This window comes from Gossypium arboreum, chromosome 6 (genome assembly GCF_025698485.1).
Source record: "Gossypium arboreum isolate Shixiya-1 chromosome 6, ASM2569848v2, whole genome shotgun sequence".
Lineage (NCBI taxonomy): Eukaryota > Viridiplantae > Streptophyta > Magnoliopsida > Malvales > Malvaceae > Gossypium > Gossypium arboreum.
The window spans coordinates 88,582,864-88,589,277 of record NC_069075.1 but is presented as its reverse complement, the minus strand read 5'-3'; the positions used below and the strand labels follow the sequence as shown (position 1 = coordinate 88,589,277).

General features: G+C 34.5%; 1 long non-coding RNA gene across 1 annotated transcript; it reads right to left on the bottom strand.

The window, feature by feature from the left end:
- Positions 1-841: 841 nt before the first annotated feature.
- Positions 842-1,503, bottom strand: LOC128293740 (uncharacterized). Its single transcript, XR_008283923.1, has 2 exons — positions 1,370-1,503; positions 842-1,041 (listed from the first exon to the last, which is right to left on the bottom strand). It is a non-coding gene; the product is annotated as an uncharacterized LOC128293740 (long non-coding RNA).
- Between the last annotated feature and the right edge of the window lie 4,911 nt (positions 1,504-6,414).

Genomic DNA, 6,414 nt, shown 5'->3' with positions numbered 1-6,414 from the left:
GAGAGAATTGCTCAGAATGATTATTAATACCCTATCTCCAGAGCTGCTCAAGCAAAAACTACTCTAAGAGTTATTGAATCGGATGCAATAACCGCACTACGTGCTCAAGTTTCTTCTCTCACAAACATGATTAAAAATATGCAATGAATTAGTGGAGTTGCACCTATACAAGTCACTCAAAAAGTTGATGTTCTTACTTTTTATTGTGAGATTTTGTAACACCCCTAGTCCGTATCTGTCGTTGGAATAGGCTTACGAGGTATTTCTAATGAATACACATCATTTTAACATACATAACTCATACATTTATGCATTCATATACAAATACCATTCAACACAATCATATTGTCCCTTATAAGAGTTTACGAATCCTTAAACATGCTTTAAAAATGATCCGGGACTAAATCTATAACATATGAAAATGTAACACCCCAAACCCGGCCCAGGCGTTGTGACCGGATCCGACATGCCACATCGAAGCGTTCAAAACATTTTATATTGTTGATCCAGAAAAACTTACTTAGTGTTTTAAAAGATAATTTCATTATAGGTTAAAGTGAATGGAAGTCTGTGCACCGGTAGGAAACCGAAAAGAAGTGGTGAGTCCATCGATTTGCTAAATACCAAGCTCCTTCGGATCCAATCCTAGACATGCATACCGCCATTGCCACACCTTAACGTCATGGATATTTCTAGGAAACCGATTTGATTAAGTCATTTTTAGGAAAAGTGATTAATTTTGGAAAATACTTTCATTGCGGAAGCTTTGCTTGTTGTCGTGTTATTTTGAAATCAATTGTTGTTTTTGAAAACGCGCCCTAAAGTTATCCAATTTCAACAGTTAAATATAAATATTACCTATATTAATAAAACATATAAAAACCATCAAAAATAAATAAGCGGCCTTATTACATTTAAAAGCCCAAAACCTCAAACGTAATTACAAGGATGTCCAGTTCACCAGAAGAAAATCAAACTTTCAGAACGGGTGGCCACTCCGAATTCCCTCACAGCTCCAAGCCCACTATGGTTGGGGATTACCTGCGTGGATGGAAATAAAAGGGGTGAGTTTGGGAAAACTCAGTGTGTAAATTAACCGAACCATAGCCTATATTAGATTAAACCACAGAAACAGAATAAGTTGGCCTTAGCCCAGAACAGAAATTCAGAATAAAGCCCATAGGCCCATAACAGAACAAAACAGATATTACATGTTTATGCAGAAACCCAACCATATCCAACCGTATACATCAAACTATTAATCTCATGAGCATTCACACACTCGCAAGATCTCAAAATACCGGCTTTTCGGCATTTCGGCTTTTTGGCTTGTGCCGATCTAGTCTATAAGAGGGTGTTAGTTACACACCTGTTTGCGACGATATGCTGACGAGATCCACACACGAACCACCTACAATTGGATTACTAACACGTTAATCTAACTATTCAAATACAAACTACGTATTAACCCCTTACAATATTCGGCCAACCACACCTACAGATCATAGTAAGCTTATAAGAAAACAATAAGCAACTCATTAACAAATTTTTGTCAATGTTTACCACATAATCATAATTTCACTGCAAGCTGTCTTCCTAAGCAACAGTACTAAATTATTTATAACTGGAGCTACGAAACTCCAAATCAAGTGCCATTAATTTTCCCTGAAAATAAACTGATATATCTTCTATCTATAAAATTTTCAGAATTTTTGGTATGGCCAATCAATACCAGATTTTTTTAAAGTTTCTCATGTTTCACTGTTTGACTAATCTGACCACTCTTCATTACGAATCAAATTTCTCATTGTACAGAATTCAAAATATGTTCTCGTTTATTCCATTTGAAACTAGACTCATTAAGCTTTAATTAAATAATTTATGCAGCTTCTAACTCATCTCCCACAATTTATGGTGATTTTCCAAAGTCACGTTACTACTGCTGTCCCAAGCAGATTTATTACCAAATCACTCTTTCACACCTAACTTGCATGCTTGTTATTTAAACATGTATATCACCAATAAATCATCACATATCTATGATTTTACTTAAGTATAATCTCCATTTCATCATTTTAAAGCACAACATGTTAGCCAATTTTTCCCCTTAGCATCTAAGGCACATGCATGCTCATTTGTTTGGCTCAACTTCACCTATCTTCTATTTTTCATCAAAAAAACAAGAAACAACAACCATTTCCTTCATTTTAATTCATGACTAAATGCTCACAACACAACTAAAAACCAAAATATGCTTCAAGAGTTAAGGTAGAATCAAGAAGAACTCATGAACATCAAGATAGAAGCAAACTACCATGAACTTACCTTCAATTTTCTTCCCCAAGTGACCGAACATTCAAGAGCTTTCTCCTCTCCTTTCTCTTCTCTAACTTTAGGCTATGATGAACAAAGATGGACAAAACTTTGTTCTTTTCACCCCTTTTTCTTTTAATAAAATTTCATATTTCATCCATTTAATTCTTTAATACAAAAGACATGAAATGCCCATCATGGAACATTTACCTAAATCATTATCATGGAACATTTACCTAACCCATTATCATGGAATATTTACCTAATCCATTATCATGGAACATTTACCTAACCCATTATCAATTTGTACCATGAATTATGGATATCAAGTGCTCATATTGTCTACAACAACATGATGGCTGGCCACTTCATGTAAAATGGGAGGTTTGTCATGCAAATCCTCCTATTTTGCACTCCTATTTATTTGGCCACTTCAATTTAGCCTATAGCATTTTCAAACATTTTCACATAAGTTCTATTTCATAATTTCACCCCCTTTTTCTTATGGAACGAAAATTAACTAAAATTGACGGGTTCTATCTTAAGCTTGGGCCTTCTAGAGGCCCACTAACATAATTAAACCTATGCCAACATTCACAGAATTCCCGAAAATTGGGGCGTTATAGAAAATTTTGGAAACTTAGAAAAATTTCAACATTTCAAAGGTCACACACCCGTGTGAACAGGCCATGTGCCTCACACGACTCCAAACATGCCCGTGTCCTAGGCCGTGTGAAAACAGGGCATACATACTGACTTGGGTCACATGGCCGACGACACGCCCGTGTGTCTAGCCTGTGTGCCCTTTGAAATGGCCACACACGCCCGTGTGCCAGGCCGTGTGCTAGGCCGTGCCAAACTTGTAGGGTATACTGACTTGTGCAACACGGCCAAGTCACACGCCCGTGTGCTAGGCCATGTGCAAAATAGGGGACATACAGACTTGTACCACACAACCGGTCACAAGCCCGTGTGTGAGACCGTGTAAAGCATACTGACTTCATTTTAACAACAATACCGGGGAACACACAGTCGTCTAACATGGCCATGTGTCACACACGACTGAGACATACACCTGTGTCCCTACTCGTGTGGACAAAAATAGGCTATTTGCAAAGCCATTTTACCACCCTATTTTCACAAGCATACACAAGCATAAATGGCAACATTTCATAACCCAATAGGCAACCATTCCATAACATTTCATACACATATTATACCAATTCATATGCCAACTACATATTAAGACATCATTTGCACATTTTCATTCCATCTATTTCTTGCCAAAACATACCATAATTAAACACTTATACACAACCAAAACATTGTACGGAAATAAGCCAAATCATATGGCTTAATTTATACACAAAAAGTACCAAATCCATAATCTCAAATAACCAAAACTATCACTATTAAAACTAGCCTATACATGCCATATTTACAATTATCTACAAGTTCAAAAGTACCAATCGGCAATTAGATAGTGTGATGTGAAACTCCGACTTGTCCGAAATGAGCGAGCTAACGAACTTCTATAAAACATAGAAAAAGAAATAGAGTAAGCTTTATAGCTTAGTAAGCTAGTAAAATTCAAAATTAGACTTACCATTTTTACCAAATAAAGATAAATAAATAAGGCAAACTCATTACAATTTCCAAATGCCTAACACAAGCATTCATCAATAGGTTAGTCATATAAATACATGAAATCATCCATTATCACAATTCAATACTCAATATATATTTTATTCAACATTTCATTCTCAATCATATAATCAATAATTCATTCAGTAACAGTATTCATCTGTAGAAACAGAATTTATGCCTGTTGAACCTATTAGAACTTCAAAGGATACTTGGGTGATATACATCAGTAATCCGTTAACTCATTATCATTTCTGCTCTTTCTAGCCATAATTGGTAAGCTTCTCCTGAGCTAATGAATAGTAAGCTCTTTTGAGCTGAAACAGTAAGCTCTGACAAGCTGAACAGTAAGCTCATACGAGCTGAGAATAATAAGCTCTTACGAGCTAAGAACAATAAGCTCTTACGAGCTAAGAACAATAAGCTCTTACGAGCTGATATATTGGTAAGCTCATATGAGCTATGATGATTCCACAACACATGCATGATCTCAACCAAAACGGTAACCCTAGTGACATGTCACTCTATCCTACAAATTCATACAGTTCAAACGGGGCTCAATAACTATCAGTTTATATCAACAATTCATTCTTATTCCAATTATATCAATTCATCAATTATATACATATATTTCAAATAAATACAAGTATTTAAAAGTTCGATTCTAATTATACGAACCTACCTTGTGTTGTTTGGATAGAAATTATCGACTATTCGTCCACTTTTCTTTTCCCCGATCTAATTCCGATCTCAGCTTATCTTGATCTATATATTGCAAAATTCAGTACATTCAGTATTCAATCTATTCAATTTAGTCCATAATTCATATTTTAAAAAATTTACACATTTTCCCCTAAACTTTTACATTTTTACAATTTAGTCCTTTTTAAATAAAATTACAAATTCATGTAATTTAATATAATCAAAGCATTAATGAATTTACTACATGTTACTAGTGGCCCATATTTTTAGTTTATTCACACTTTTACCCACCTAATTTTACATTTTCTCAATTTAATCCCTTTTTGACATTTTTGTCAAAAATCACTTTACAAAACTAGTTTAACTATCAATAAACTTTCATAATCTATCCTCAATATCAATTTTCTCAAAAATTCAACAATGGTAACATGTTAAGTCTTTAATAGTTTCAAAATCTAAGGTACAGGCTAGCTAGAATACAAAGCAACGATCTCAAAAATCGAGCAAAAATGGACTTACAATTGAAGCATGCACTAGCCGAACCTTTAAAACTCAAAAATGGCTTCCTTTATTTCTTATTTTATGTTGGAGAAGAAAGATGAACACTATTTTCTTATTTTGTTTTTATTAAACTTAAAATTATTACCACTTTACTAAATTAACCTTAGTAACTATACTTTAAAATCACATATTACAAGTCCATAAATGTACACACAATATAAAAGTGGTTAATTTCAACATAAGGACTCCCAAAATTTAATTTCATAGCTATTTAATACTTTTAACTATTAGAACTCAAATTTTACGCTTTACGCGATTTAGTCCTTTTTTACCGAATTAAGCATTCAAATAGTAAAATTTCTTTATGACATTTTCACACTATAATTCTATCATGCTGTAAAATTTAATAAAATAACAAAATAAATATTTTAACTTCGGATTTGTGGTCCCAAAACCACTGTTCTGATTTGACTCAAAAACGGCCTGTTATAGATTTGTAGTGACAACCATAGCTATGAAGATTGTCTACAACATGCAGAGAATGTATGTTATATTAGTAACATCCACAAAAATTCTTATGGTAATTCTTACAACAACTTTGCACGCAACTAACCGTTTTGGGGAACTCAGAATGCTAGACAAAATGCAGCGACATTCAGATATGGGAATACATCTACTTAAGGCAATTATAGTCTCAGACAAGGGATCTACAATCAACAACATAAGAACTACAATTAGCATACTCAAATGCATCCATAACAAGGCTAGACACATCAATACCAAATTTCGATGCAGCCACAACACCCTTCAATACCAAATCAACATGTTTAAGGAAATCAACAGCAACTGTACACACAAGCTTCTACTTCTAACCCATTAGCAACTCTTGAGGCATTATATTACTCGCATGGAAGCTATCGTACAAGGTAATTCATCTTCTATTCGAGCTTTTAAGGCACGTTAGGACAACTTGTTGCAAATCTGAATACTCGACCACCAGGCTCATTACCTAGTGGCACGAAAAATCTCAGTCTGAGGGGGAAAGAACATTGTAAGGCTATCACTCTTAGGAGTGGTAAACAAACTGAAAAATTGTTTATTGACTCTACTATTGCACCTCAAAATACGGATGGAGTGATCACTGGTGAGAAAGTTAAATCTAAAGAGTTTGTCGATGCATCAGACAAAGAAGTTCCACAAATTGTCACTCATTTACCTAATGTCTGACCCTCAAAACTGTTGACGCAATCAAAG